The sequence below is a fragment of the Hakea prostrata genome, chromosome 8, assembly GCF_041222555.1.
Source record: "Hakea prostrata isolate BN-2017 chromosome 8, UWA_Hpros_2, whole genome shotgun sequence".
NCBI classification, from domain to species: Eukaryota; Viridiplantae; Streptophyta; class Magnoliopsida; order Proteales; family Proteaceae; genus Hakea; species Hakea prostrata.
Window position 1 is genome coordinate 4,818,067 of NC_142607.1, and position 15,060 is coordinate 4,833,126.

At 35.4% G+C, this 15,060-nt stretch overlaps 1 long non-coding RNA gene across 3 annotated transcripts in view; it reads left to right on the forward strand.

Moving 5' to 3' along the window:
- The first annotated feature begins 230 nt into the window (after positions 1-230).
- The window catches only part of LOC149006438 (uncharacterized), a 62,780-nt gene continuing 47,950 nt past the window's right edge, over positions 231-15,060 (forward strand). For 2 of the 3 annotated variants that reach the window (XR_016175042.1, XR_016175041.1), the window contains exons 1-2: positions 231-441; positions 1,039-1,104. This is a non-coding gene — a long non-coding RNA (uncharacterized LOC149006438). Of the gene's footprint in view, positions 442-1,038; positions 1,105-2,259; positions 2,464-15,060 lie in introns of those variants that run through there. The other variant, XR_016175043.1, reaches the window with a different exon arrangement.

Sequence of the window (15,060 nt, forward strand, 5' to 3'; positions counted from 1 at the left end):
CTTAGTGGGCAAACAAGATTTTAGGCCCAAATACATGGGAAAAATGAAAGTGTTCATAAAAACAAAAAAGTCGGAAAAAATGAAAAAAACTAAAAAAAAGAAAAAAAAAAAAAAGCTCGCCGACTTATATCCCGCGCAAAAATTCAAAAAAGTGAAACCGACATATTTATTATCGAAAAATCGACTTATTCTCTCTCGTTTTCTCTCTATAAAACATTTACGACCATGGTTGTCGATTCATTTCCTCGTCGTATTTCTTCTCTCGACGACGTTCGACGGTTCGACCTCGACTCTGGATTCCCGAATCCAACCCCATCTCTTTTTTCTGCTAGACTGCTATTCGTTGCAATTTGCGAACAAGAATTTATACTTCTCCGTTCGATCGCCGCTGTTAAGCACTGTTCTAAGTTCTTGGGCGTTCGGTTTCTTCGGCTGTCCATGGTTCGTAATCTCCTCCCTCTTTTCTAGGGTTTTCTAATTTTCCATTCAAATGAAACTTAGGGTTATTTTTGTACCTTCTATCGTCTCATCATTTTCATTTTTCTTTAACTTCATTCCAGTCCATATTGACCTAAGTTTACCTCTCTCCGGCAAAAGACCGATGTTCCATTGTCTCCTTTCTAGTACTTATTTGACTTCTTTGTTCCTACCTCGTACCTGATTGATTGATTTATAGTTGTCCTGTCTTCTACCATTTACCCATATCAACTTCAGCTGTATATTTTCCCTTCAATTTATGGCATTTGTATCCGTTTGTCTCATCCACCACCTAATCCGGTGGTGACGATCTTGTTCAACCTTGGGTGACTAATGTAGTTTCCTCGGGTTGTTAGATTTAATGGCTTAAATTCTTAAGCAACTAGAGTTGCATAAACATATATTTTAAAAGGCAAGTCAGGGTTCTATGCTTTAACTTTTTTGCGAACATTATCTCAAAATACAGTTATTTTTGGTTACTAAGTGTGATGTTTGGATTGTCGTCTACTTAAAACCGTCTATTGAGACTCTTTTTGGTTTTCTTTTTCTACCCTCTCACAGTCTAGGATGCTTCTCCAACCAGAGCTTGTACTGAAAGAAGTCAATCAAGACCATGCACATAAAACGGTGAGTTATTTCTGCTATTTTTATGTATTTATCAAGCAACACCATTGAAAGCTTCTAAATTTGTCTTGTTTTACCATTTCATTCGACCCCCCTTTTGAATGCCTTGTGATGGGCATTAATTTTGTGTGGGTGGCGGGCATTTGCTGAATATTTCACTCCTTAAATATTGTGGGATGATTGCTGATAATCATGATTCTGTTCAGTAGTTCAATATAAATTTAATAGACCTTACTGACAAACTTGATGCCATCAAATTCTTATGGTTAAACCCATATGTTTGTTAATAGGAACTTCTTTTATATATATGCTTTGCTCTTTAATAACCTGTTTGGTAAGTAAGCAGGAGATTCTATGTAGAGAATATAATTATGAATATGGAAGAAAATAGAAGGCTACCCAAGATGGAGAAAATTTGGATGGACAAACTGTCTTGTATTTTATAAGAAAGGGTAATCTGCATAATAGCCATCATGATGCCTGAGCTCGTTGTTTACCTATGTTATGTAATGGAGTCATGTTGAGGCAAATAAGCTTACAGAGTGAAAGTCATCCACTCAGCTTGAATCTGTTGGAGGAATTGTGGCCCACAATTTTACTTTTAAAATTCATGGTTTCATTTTATGGCGTCTGCCAAAAAGAAAAGCTATGTCTTCAAGATGGATGGTTTCCTCCTTTTCTTTATTACTGTGGGGCATAGAATTTTAGGTTTGGAGTTTAATTTAAAAACTTCCTGGGAAGTTTTCTTTCAATTATTTTTTGTAGTTATGATGATACACTTTTTTATACAACTTCAATATTCTTCTATATACTGAGTTTCCTCTTTTATAAGGTGATACTGTGCATTTAAAGGATTTAGTTAACTCTGGCAATTAATATTTGTAATTGAATGTTTGATTTTTACTGGTTTCCTAGCCAAGTCAAGTATCTAATAGGAGTATTCTTTTGATCTAGTTTGGTACCATCAGACTATGGGGGAACACCTATGAGGATGAAAAGGACGATTCTCTTAAACAGGTTTAACTAAAACAGGGTCAGTTTCATAGAGATGGTTTTTGGCTGTCGAAAAGAAGATAGTTGTTTGTTTATCAATTTAGTGTAGTTGAACTAATGTAGGTTTCTATTTATTCTTTTTGTATTTTTTTGAATATTCTTTACTTATTATTTTGCTATTGTTATCCAGAATTTGTGCTCATGTGATTTTGTTAAATTTAGGTTGACAATTGAGAACCATCCTCATTTGCCTAGGAAGCATGCATCAATGTACAACTATGTTAGCTTCAATGTATCAGATTCTTTATAGGATGGAGTTCTCATATTTCGATTGTTCCTTCAGTTCCCTAATTCCTATGTGGGCCTCAGGCAAGTTTCCATATTCAAGGCCTTCTACTTAATAAATTGTTCTCTTCTTTTTTTCTTCTAAGCTTTAACTTTAGTTTGTATTTGTTGGTTATTACTCTTCTATGTAGTTTAACCATAAAAACATAAAAGTGGACTAGTCTTTCTTTGACAATGGCATCTATAAATTTTAATGATCAATTCTGATTCTGATGTATAATGTAATAATAGCACTTCAAGGTTTAAAATGAGAGGTGAAAAGTTTTTTGTTTGGGAGTGTGGCCCCTATTAAGACTGTAGGAGGAAGCGCCCATAGGGGTGGGTGGTTGTTTCTCTTCATCGTGTGTTTGGGTGTAGTAACCATGCTTATCATCTCATAAAGGAAAAAAAAAATCATCCTTTCTATTGTTACACACCATTCCTTTCCTAAGAAGCCAATAGGAATACTAATGAAGTTGGTGAATAAAGATACAAATGCTAAACACATAAGGGATCGTAGGGGCTGCAAGCAAGGATTAAAATCAGCATTTTATTCCTTGTATATTGAAGATGATGAATGGTGATGCAAGTAGGAAGTAAAGCAAGCAGCCAAGAGAAGCATTTGTAACAAATCGTTCTCAATGAAGTGACTTTTTGTTGAATGTGAGGGTCATGAATGCTAGGAAAAACAAATACATTTAAAAATTGTGTTGCAGAGCAAGAAAGTGAGATTGGTATGTCTCTTAGAAACAAAAAAAAAGGAAGATAATGTAGATGCCTTTTTAGGAAAATGAAATGTGGTTGGAAATTTTTTCATAATGGAATAGTGGAAGTAACCACATGATTTGAGTTGGATGGGGCCCAAACTTGTAATGTTTAAGTACCATAAGTGAAACCTCAACTTATACATGTCAGGGTGAGAGTTTTTAGATTAACAACATGGTTTGTGTTACTGTTGTGTGTTCCTATAATTCAATGAGGTAAGAAGCTGTAGAGGGATGCGAAGGACTTAGTAAAGAATGTTAGTGAGCCGTGAATGGTCTTAGGGGACGTCAATATTGTGTGTCAACATAGAGAGAAGATTGGCAATGACCCTCCACGGTTGGCAAAAGTGGAGGGGTTAAATGTGTGCATTGATGAGGTTGAGTTGACATATCTAAAGTTGAGTTAGAAATTGTACACTTGGACGTATAAGTAAAAGGGAAAGCATAAGATTCATTAAAAGTTTGTTAACGTGCTAGAGAAGATAGGTTAAGGTTGTTTGAAGCATATTTTTCCGAGCTAGGCATCATATGATATATGTTGTTAGTGAAGATATAAAGGAGTTTAATTCTTCTCCTAAACCATTTAGAATCATCTATGCTAGGACCTCTAGGGCTATCATCATGTTTTAAGAAGAGGATCACACAACCAGTAATTATTGTTCAAACCACTTGATGATCTTTGGGCTTTGCTGGCTAGTTTCAATATGTTATGATTGAGGTTAAATCTTGAAACAAAATAGGCTTTAGCCGTATTTTTCTAGCATGTGGATGAAGTTGAATAAGAGTTAAATCGATTATTGTCTTTGTGAGTATAATTTTCCTATAAGGTTGCGGGTGCATCTCCACCTTAAGATTCACCTTTCTTGATTTTGACACTTGATTTTAATTATAAATCTATCAATGTTGTTGTGGTAATAATTTTCTTATGAGGTTGAGGGTGTGTCTCCACCTTAAGATTCGTCCACTTTGATTTTGATAGTTGATTTTAATCATAATTCTATTCCTATCCTTGTGATTTTACATATTCTAAAAGTTTGACATCTCCATCTTGTGGTTTGCCCTCCTTGATTTTGACACTTGATTTCAATAATAATTCTAATTTGATACTTGCGAATGTACTTATTATCCTAAAGGGTTGAGGGAGGGTCTCCACCTTGATACTCGCCTTCCTCGATTTTGAGACCTGATTTCAATCCTAATTATATTCCTACCCTTATGATTATACTTATCTTATATGGTTTAAGTGCGCATCTTCACCTTGAGATTCGCTCTCCTTAATTTTGACCCTTAATCTCCATCATATTTCTATTCTTACCCTTGTGATTGTTTTTATCCTATAAGGTTAAGGGTGCATCTTCGCCTTGAGATTTGCCCTCCATGATTTTGACACATGATTTCAATCATGAATCTATTCTTGCCCTTGTGATTATATCCTATAAGGTTGAGGATGCGTCTCCACCTTGAGATTCACCCTCCTTCCTTTTATCTCTTGATTTTAGTCATAGTTTGGTTTTGCCATGTAATTATACATATCCTATGACGTTGAGGGTTCGCCTCCACCTTGAGATTTACCCACCTTTACATTGACACTTGATCTCAATCAAAATTCTTTTCTTGTCCTTGTGATTGTGTTTGTGTCTATAAGGTTGTGTGTGCATTTTTTACCTTGAGATTCGCCATTGTCGATTTTGACGCTTGATTTTGGTAATAAATCTATGCCTACCCTTATAATTATAATTTTCTTGTAAGGTTAAGGGTGAGTTCCCACCTTGAGATTCACCCTCAATTTTGACAGTTGATTTGAATAAAAATTCTGTCATTGTACTTCGATTGTACTCATCCTATAAGTAGGGGTGTAAATGGATAACCAAAATTTGCTTTGGAATTCGCATTTGCATCCGTTTAGGATATTCGAATCTGTTTGATTACTAATAGGATGCATATATGGAATAACCTTTTCTACTGATTATTATCCGTATGATAAAATTATTTAATGAAGTTATTAATTTAGGAATTGTTTTCTTATTTTTATAAATTTTTTGCTTGAGATATGCGCCGATTTTTCTAGATTTTTTTACTAGAATAACTACCAGAATTGCTAAACTCTTCAATTTCAAACCTAGCCCTGACAAATAAAACTTGTATTCAATCTATATTATATTTGTACCCATTAGGAAGAATGTACTTAAGAAAATAACTATCCGACTATCATCCGAATCCGAATGAATCCATCCGACAACCAATAGGATATTATCCGAATCCATCTGATTATAATAGGATGCATATATGGTATTACCATTATTCGATCAGAATTCTATCCATTTACTCCCCTACTTATAAGATTGATGGTGCATTTATAACATTAGATTTGCCCTCCTCTATTTTAACACTTGATCCAAGTCATAAATTAATGCCTCTTGTTGTGATTATAAATTTTCTATTGAGGTGTGTTTCCACCTTGAGATTTGTCCTCCTTTATTTTGACACTTGATTTTAATCGTAATTCTATTCTTGTCCTTGTGATGGTTCTTATAGCATAAGGTTGATGATGCGTAACTGGCTTCAAATTACCCCTCCTCGATTTTGACACTTGATTCTAATCATAAATTTATTCCTGCCCTTGTGAGTATACTTATCCTATAGGTCAAGGGTGTGCCTCTACCTTGAGATTTGCCCTCCCTTGATTTTGACACTTGATTTCAATTATAATTCTATTCATATGCTTATAATTATACTTATCCTTTAAGATTGAGGGGGTGTCTCAACCTTAGGATTCACCTTCCTTTATGTTGACACTTGATTTTGATTATAATTTTATTCTTGTCCATGTGATTGTACCTTATCCTATAAGGTGATTGACTTCTATTCCCGTCCTTGTGATTGTATTTATCTTATAAGGTTGAGGGTGCATCTCCACCTTGAGATTCTCCTTCCTCGATTTTTACATTTGATTTCAATCATAACTTCATTCCTATCCTTTTGATCATATTTATTCTCTAAGTTTGAGGTGGTATCTCCACCTTGAGGTTTTCCCTCCTTGATCTATACACTTGATTTTAATCATAATGACATCCTTGTCATTGTGATTGCCCTTATGGAATAAGGGGAGGGTGTGTTCCACCTTGAGATTCACCCACCTTGATTCTGACTCATGATTACAATCATAATTCTATTCATATCCTTGTGATTGTACTTATCATATAAGGTTGGGTGTGTGTTTCCATCTTGAGATTCACCCTCCCCAATATCGTCACTTGATTTAAATCATAATTCTTTTCCTGCACTTGTGATTGTACTTATCCTACATGTTTGAGGGTGTGTCACCAACTTGAGTTTCTCCCTCCTCGATTTTGAAACTTGATTTCAATCATAATTTTATTTGTAATTGTGATTGTACTTATCCCATAAGTTTGAGGCTGTGTCTCCCCCTTTAGATTCGCCCTACTTGGTTTTGACACATGATTTTGATTACAAGTCTATTCCTTTCCTTGTGATTGTAGTTATCCTATAAGGTTAAGGTGTGTCTCCACCTTAATATTCGGCTTGCTTGATTGTGACACTTGATTTCATTCATTATTCTATATTTGCCACCGCAATTGGACTTATTCTAAAAGGTTGAGGGTGTGTCTCCACCTTGAGGTTACCCCTCCGCAATATTGGCACTTGTTTTCAATCATAATTCTATTTTTGTCCTTGTGATTGTATTTATCCTGTAGTGTTGAGGATGTGTGTCCACCTTGAGGTTCTTTGTCCTCGATTTTGACGCTTGATTTCGATTATAATTCTAATCTTGCTCATGTGATTGTACTTGTCCTGCAAGGTTGTGGGAGCGTCTCCACCTTCAGATTTTCCCTTTTCACTTTTATCACTTGATTTCAATTATAGTTCTATTTTTGCCTTGTTGAGGGTTCGTCTCTATCTTGTGATTTGTCTTCTCCGATTTTGCCACTTGATTTAGGTTATAAATCAATGCTTGTCCTTTTGATGATAACTCCTATGAGGTTGAGGTTGTGTCTCCACCTTGAGATTTGCCCACCTTGATTTTGATTATAATTTTATTGTTGTCCTTGTGATTGCACTTATTCTGAAAGGTTGTAGGCGCGTCTCCATGTTAAAATTACCCCTCTTCATTTTTGACACTTGATTTCAATAATAATTCTTATCCAATGCTTATGATTGCACATATCTTATAAGGTTCCGGGTGTATCTCCTCCTTGAGACTTGCCTTTTTCGATTTTGACACTTGATTTCAATTATAATTGTATACCTTCCCTTGTGATTATTACTTATCTTATACGGTAGGGGTTGCATCTCCACTTAGTGATTTGCCCTCTTAATTTGGACTTGTTCTCAATTTTATTTCTGTTCCTGCTTTTATGATTGTTTTTCTCCTATAAGGTTGAGGGTGTGTCTTAACCTTAAGATTTTCCCTCCTTGATTTTGACACTTGATTGTAATCATGAATTTATTTATGCCCCAATGATTATACATATTCTATATGATTGAGTGTGAGTCTCCACCTTTAAATTCACTATACTCGATTTTGAAACTTGATTTTGGTGGTAAATCAATGCTTGTCCTTGTGATTATAATTTTCCTATAAGGTTGCTGGTGCGTCTCCACCTTAAGATTCATCGTCCTCGATTTTGACAATTTATTTAAATCATAATTCTATTATTTTCCTTTGATTGTGCTCATCTGTAAATCAATATTTGTTGTTGTGATTATAATGTTCCTATTGAGCGTGCGTCTTCATCTTATGATTTGTCCTTTTCTATTTGACACTTGATTTTAATCATAAATCTATTACTGTCCTTGTGATTGTACTTATAGTATAATGTTGAAGGGTGTGTATTCGACTTTAAATTCACCTTCAATTTTGACACTTGATTCCAATAATAAATTTATTCTTGCCCTTGTGATTATACTTATCCTATAGGGTTATGGGGGCATTTTTCACCTTGGGATTCACCCCCCTCTATTTTGGCACTTGATTGCAATTATAATTTATTCCTGTCCTCATGATTATACCCATCCCATAAGGTCGAGGGCGTGTCTTCACCTTGAGATTTGCTCTCCTTGTGTTTGTCACTTGATTTCGATCATAATTTTATTCCTGTCCTTGTGATTCTACTTGTCCTATAAGGCTTAGCGTGCGTTTGCTCTTTGAGATTCTCCCTCCTCGATTTCAACACTTGATTTCAATTATAATTTTATTCTTGCCCTTTTTTTCATATTTATCCTTTATATTTAAGGGTGTCTCCACCTTGATATTCTCCCCCCTTGATTTTGAAACTTGATTTTAATCATAATGCCATTTCTCTCCTTGTGATTGGACTTATAAAATAGGGGTGAGTGTGCGTCTCCATCTTTAGATTTGGTTTCATTGATTTTGGCATTAGATTACAATCATAAATCTATTCCTGTCCTTGTGATTCTACTTGTCCTATTAGGATGAGGATGCGCTTCCATCTTTAGAATCAGAGATTTCTCCTTCTCGATATTGTGACTTGATTTCAATCATAATTCTATTTCTACACTTGTGATTATACTTATCCCATGTGTCTAAGGGTTCATCTTGATCTTGAGGTTCTCCCTTTTTGATTTTGACACTTGATTTCAATCATTAATTTTATTCTTGTCCTTGTGATTGTATTCTTCCTATAAGTTTGAGGTTGTCTCCACCTTGAGTTTCGCCCTCAATTTTGACCCTTGATTTTGTTTATAATTTTACTTTTGCCCTTGTGAAGGGGAAAAAAAAGAGAGAATATACTTATCTTGTAAAGTTGAGGGTGTCTCCATGTTGAGATTCGTGCTCCTCAATTTTAACCTTGATTTCAAACACCATTCTATTTCTTCCCTAGTGATTATATTATCTTGTAAGGTTGAGGGTGCGTGCCCACCTTCGGATTTGCCTCCACAATTTTGACACTTAATTTCGATCATAATTCTATTATTGTCCTTATGATTGTACCTATCTTGTAACGATGAGGGCGTTTCCACTTTTAGATTTGCTATCCTCGATTTTGACACTTGATTTTGTTCATAAATCTATGCATGTCCTTATGATTGTAGTTTTGTTATAATGTTACGGGTGCTTCTCCACCTTGAGAATCACCCTCCTTAATTTTGACACATGAATTTCAATCATAATTCTATTCCTGCCATTGTGATTGAGGTTTAGGGTGCTTCTTTGCCATAAGATTCACACTTCTCGATTTAGACACTTGATTGCAATCATTATTCTATTTTTGACCTTGTGATTATAATTATCCTATAATGTTGAGGGGTGTCTCCATGTTGAGATTTCCCTTCTTTGATCTTAACACTTGATTTCAACCATAGTTCTATACTTCTATTCTTGCCCTTGAGGTTATACTTAGTCTTATAAAGTTGTGGGTGCGTCTCCACCTTTAGATCCACCCTCCACGATTTTGACACTTGATTTTTATCATAATTTTATTCTTGTCCTTGTGATTGTCCTTATCCTATGGTGTGTCTCCACCTTCAGATTCTCCATCCTCAATTTAACACTTGATTTTGGTTATAAATCAATGCTTGTCCTTATGATTATAATTTCCTACATGGTTGCAGGTGTGTCTCCACCTTGAGATTTGCCCTCCTCGATTTTGACACTTGAATTTAACCGTGAATCTGTTCTTGTCCTTGTGATTGTACTTATTTCATAAAGTTGAGGGTCCATCTCCACTTTGAGATTTGCCCCCCTTGACTTTGGCATTTGATTTCAATTATAACTCTATTCCTGCCCTTTTGATCACGTTTGTCCTTTAAGTTTGAGGTGGTGCCTTCACCTTGAGATTTTCCATCGATTTTTTCACTTGATTTTAATCATAATGCCATTTCTGTCTTTGTGATTGCTGTTATCGAATAAGGGTGAGGGTGCATCTCCACTTTGAGATTCGCCCATCTTGATTCTAACACATGATTACTATCATAATTCTATTCATATCCTTGTGATTGTACTTATTCTATAAGGTTGGGGGTGAGTTTCCATCTTGATACTCACCCTCCCCGATTTCATCACTTGATTTAAATCATAATTCTTTTCCTGCACTTGTGATTGTACTTATCCTATATGTTTGAGGGTGTGTCACCATCTTGAGTTTCTTCCTCCTTGATTTTGACACTGGATTTCATTCATAATTTTATTTCTATCATTGTGATTGTACTTATCCCATAAGTTTGAGGCTGTGTCTCCCCCTTTAGATTCACCCTCCTTCATTTTGACACATGATTTTGATTATTAATCTATTCCTATACTTGTGATTGTACTTATCCTATAAGGTTAAGGTGTGTCTCCACCTTAAGATTTGGTCTCCTTGATGGTGACACTTGATTTCAATCATAATTCCATACATGCCATTGCAAATATACTTATTCTAAAAGGTTGAGGGTGTGTCTCCACCTTGAGGTTACCCTTTACAATATTGGCTCTTGATTTCAATCATAATTCTATTTCTGTCCTTGTGATTGTACTTATACTATTGTGTTGAGGATATGTCCACCTTGAGGTTCTTTGTCCTCAATTTTGACACTTGATATCGATTATAATTCTAATTTGACTCGTGTGTTTGTACTTGGCCTGCAAGGTTGTGGGTGCGTCTCCACCTTCAGATTTTTCCTTCTCGCTTTTATCACTTGATTTCAATTATAGTTCTAGTTTTGCCTTGTTGAGGGTCTATCTCTATCTTTTGATTTGTCCTCTCCGATTTGACTATTGATTTCGGTCATAAATCAATGCTTGTCCTTTTGATTATAATTCCTATAAGGTTGAGGTTGTGCCTCCACCTTGAGATTTGCCCACCTTGATTTTGATCATAATTTTATTGTTGTCCTTGTGATTGCACTTATCCTAATAGGTTTCTCCATGTTAAGATTACCCCTCTTAATTTTTGACACTCGATTTCAATAATAATTCTTGTCCCATCCTTATGATTGTACTTTTCTTATAAGGTTGAGGGTGCATCTCCTCCTTGAGACTTGCCTTTTTCGATTTTAACACTTGATCTCAATTATAATTGTATAGTTTCCCTTGTGCTTATTACTTATCTTATACGACTGGGGTGCATCTCCACCTATAGATTTGCCCCTCTTAATTTGGACTTGTTCTCAATCATATTTCTGTTCTTGCTCTTGTGATTGTTTTTCTCCTATAGGATTGAGGGTGGGTCTATACCTTGAGATTTTCCCTCCTTGATTTTGACACTTGATTGTAATCATGAATCTATTCTTGCCCTTATGATTATACATATCCTATAAGGTTTAGTGTGAGTCTCCACTGTACTTGATTTTGAAACCTCATTTTGTTGGTAAATCATTGCCTTTCCTATTGATTAAAATTTTCCTATAAGGTCACTGGTGCGTCTCCACTTTAAGATTCATCGTCCTTGATTTTGACACTTTATTTAAACCATAATTCTATTATTTTCCTTAAATCAATGTTTGTCATCGTGATTATAATGTTCCTATTGAGCGTGCATCTCCACCTTAAGATTTGCCCTCTTCTATTTTGACACTTGATTTTAATCATAAATCTATTACTCTGTGATTGTACTTATAGTATAATGTTGAAGGGTGTGAATCTGGCTTTTAATTCGCCCTCAATTTTGACACTTGATTCCAATAATAAATTTATTCTTTCCTTTGTGATTATACTTGTCCTATAGGTTTAAGGGTGCATCTTCACCTTGGGATTGATCCGCTTAATATTTGCACTTCATTGCTATTGTAATTCTATTCCTGTCCTTTTGATTATACTCATCCCATAAGGGGGTCTCCACCTTGAGATTGTCACTTGATTTCGATCATAATTCTATTCCTATTCTTGTGAGTATTCTTATCTTATAAGGCTTAGCATGCGTCTGCACATTGAGATTCTCCCTCCTTGATTTCGACATTTGATCTCAATTATAACTTTATTCTTGCCCTTTTCATCATATTTATCCTTTATGTTTGAGGGTGTCTCCACCTTGATATTTTCCCGCCCTAACTTGACTTCAATCATTAATGCCATTTCTCTCGTTGTGATTGCACTTATAAAATAACGGTGAGGGTTAGTCTCCACCTTGAGATTTGCTTTCCTTGATTTTGGCACTAGATTACAATCATAAATCTATTCCCGTCCTTGTGATTCTAGTTGTCCTATAAGGATGAGGATGTGCTTCCGTCTTGAGAGTTTGAAATTCCTCCTCGATGTTGTGACTTGATTTAAATCGTAATTCTATATCTACATTTGTGATTTTACTTATCCCATATTTTTAAGGGTTTGTCTCGATCTTGAGGTTCTCCCTCCTTGATTTTGACACTTGATTTCAATCATTAATTTTATTCCTGTCCTTGTGATTGTACTTTTCGTATAAGATTGAGAGTGCGTCTCCACCTTGAGTTTCGCCCTAAATTTTGACACTTGATTTTGTTCATAATTGTACTTCTGCCCTTGTGAATACTTATCTTCTTGAGCAAAAAAAAAAAAAAAAAAAAAAAAGGAAAAGAAAAAAGAATATACTTATCTTGTAAAGTTGTGGGTGCGACTCCACGTTGAGATTCGTCCTCCTTGATTTTATCCTTGATTTCAAACACCATTCTATTTCTGCCTTAGTGATGATACTTATCTTGTAAGGTTGTAGGTGTGTGCCCACCTTCAGATTTGCCCTCCACAATTTTGACACTTAATTTCGATCATAATTCTATTCTTGTCCATGTGATTGTTCTTGTTTTGTAATGTTGAGGGTGCATTTCCACCTTTAGATTCGTAGTCTTCGATGTTAACACTTGATTTTGTTCATAAATCTATGCATGTCCTTTTGATATTGATTTTGTTATAATGTAACGAGTGCTTCTCCACCTTGGGATTCACCCTCAATTTTGACAATTGATTTCAATTATAATTCTATTCCTGCCATTGTGATTGTACTTGTCCTATAAGGTTTAGGGTGTGTCTCCACCTTGAGATTCACACTCTTCGATTTGGACACTTAATTTCAATCATAATTCTGTTTTTGTTCCTGTGATTATAATTATCCTTTATGGTTGAGGGTGTGTCTCCACTTTGAGATTTCCCTTCTTTGATCTTGACACTTGATTTCACTCATTGTTTTATTCTTTCCGTTAAGATTATACTTAATCCTATAAAGTTGTGGGTGCATCTCCACCTTTAGATTCACCCTCTACGATTCTGACACTTGATAATTTTATTCCTGTCCTTGTGATTGTACTTATCCTATAGTGCGTCTCCACCTTAAGATTCTCCATCCTCAGTTTAACACTTGATATCGGTTATAAATCAATGCTTTTCCTTGTGTTTATAATTATCCTACAAGGTTACAAGTGTGTCTCCACCTTGTGATCCGCCTTCCTCGATTTTGACACTTGAATTTAACCATGAATCTGTTCTTGCCCTTGTGATTATACTTATATTATAAGGTTGAGGTCATCTCCACTTTGAGATTTGCCCTCCTCAATTTGGACATTTGATTTCAATTACAACTCTATTCTCGCCCTTTTGGTCATATTTATCCTTTAAGTTTGAGGTGGTGTCTTCACCTTGAGATTTTCCCTCCTCAATCTGTACACTTGATTTTAATCATAATGCCATTCCTGTTAATGTGGTTGACCTCTTCAAATAAGGGTGAGGGTGCATCTCCACCTTGAGATTTGCCCGCCTTGATTCTGACAAATGATTAGAATCGCAATTCTATTCATATACTTGTGATAGTACTTATTCTCTAAGGTTGGAGGTGTGTTTCCATCTTGAGACTCACCCTCCCAATTTTATCACTTGATTTAAATCGTAATTCTTTTATGCACTTGTGATTGTACTTATCCTAAATGTTTGAGGGTGTGTCAACATCTTGAGTTTCTCTCTCCTCGATTTTGACACTCGATTTCAATCATAATTCTATTTGTGTCCTTGTGATTGTACTTATCCCATAAGTTTTAGGCTGCGTTTCCCCCTTTAGATTTGCCCTCCTTGTTTTTGACACATGATTTCGATTATAAATTTATTCCTATCCTTGTGATTGTACTTTTTCTATAAGGTTAGGGTGTGTCTCCACCTTAAGATTTGTCCTCTGATTTGTGACACTTGATTTCAATCATAATTCTATATCTGCTATTGCAATTATACTTGTTCTAAAAGGTTGAGGGTGTGTCTCCACCTTGAGATTTCCCTCTGCTATTTTGACACTTGATTTCAATCATAATTCTATTCCTATCCTTGTGATTGTACTTATCCTATAGTGTTGAGGATGCGTGTCCACCTTGAGGTACTCCATCCTCAATTTTGACACTTGATTTCAATTATAATTCTAATATGGCTCATGTGATTGTACTTGTCCTGCAAGGTTTTGGGTGTGTCTCCACCTTCATATTTGCCCTCCTTGCTTTTATCACTTAATTTCAATTATAGTTCTTTTTTTGCCTGTATGAGTGTCTGTCTCTACTTTGTGATTTGTCTTCTCTGATTTTGACACTTGATTTTGATCAAAATTTATTGTTGTCCTTCTGATTGCACTTATCCTAAAAGGTTGTCGGCGCATCGCCATGTTAAGATTACCTTTCTTCATTTTTGACACTGAATTTCAGCAATAATTCTATTCCAGTCCTTACGGTTGTATTTATCTTATAAGGGTTAAGGGTGCATCTCCACCTTGAGACTTCCCTTTTTCGATTTTGACACTTGATTTCAATTATAATTTTATACATGCCCTTGTGATTATACTTATCTTATACGGTTGAGGGTGCATCTCCACCCAGAGATTTGCCCTCTTGATTTGGACTTGTTCTCAATTATATTTCTGTTCTTGCTCTTGTGATTGTTTTTCTCTTATAGGGTTGATGGTGTGTCTCTATCTTGAGA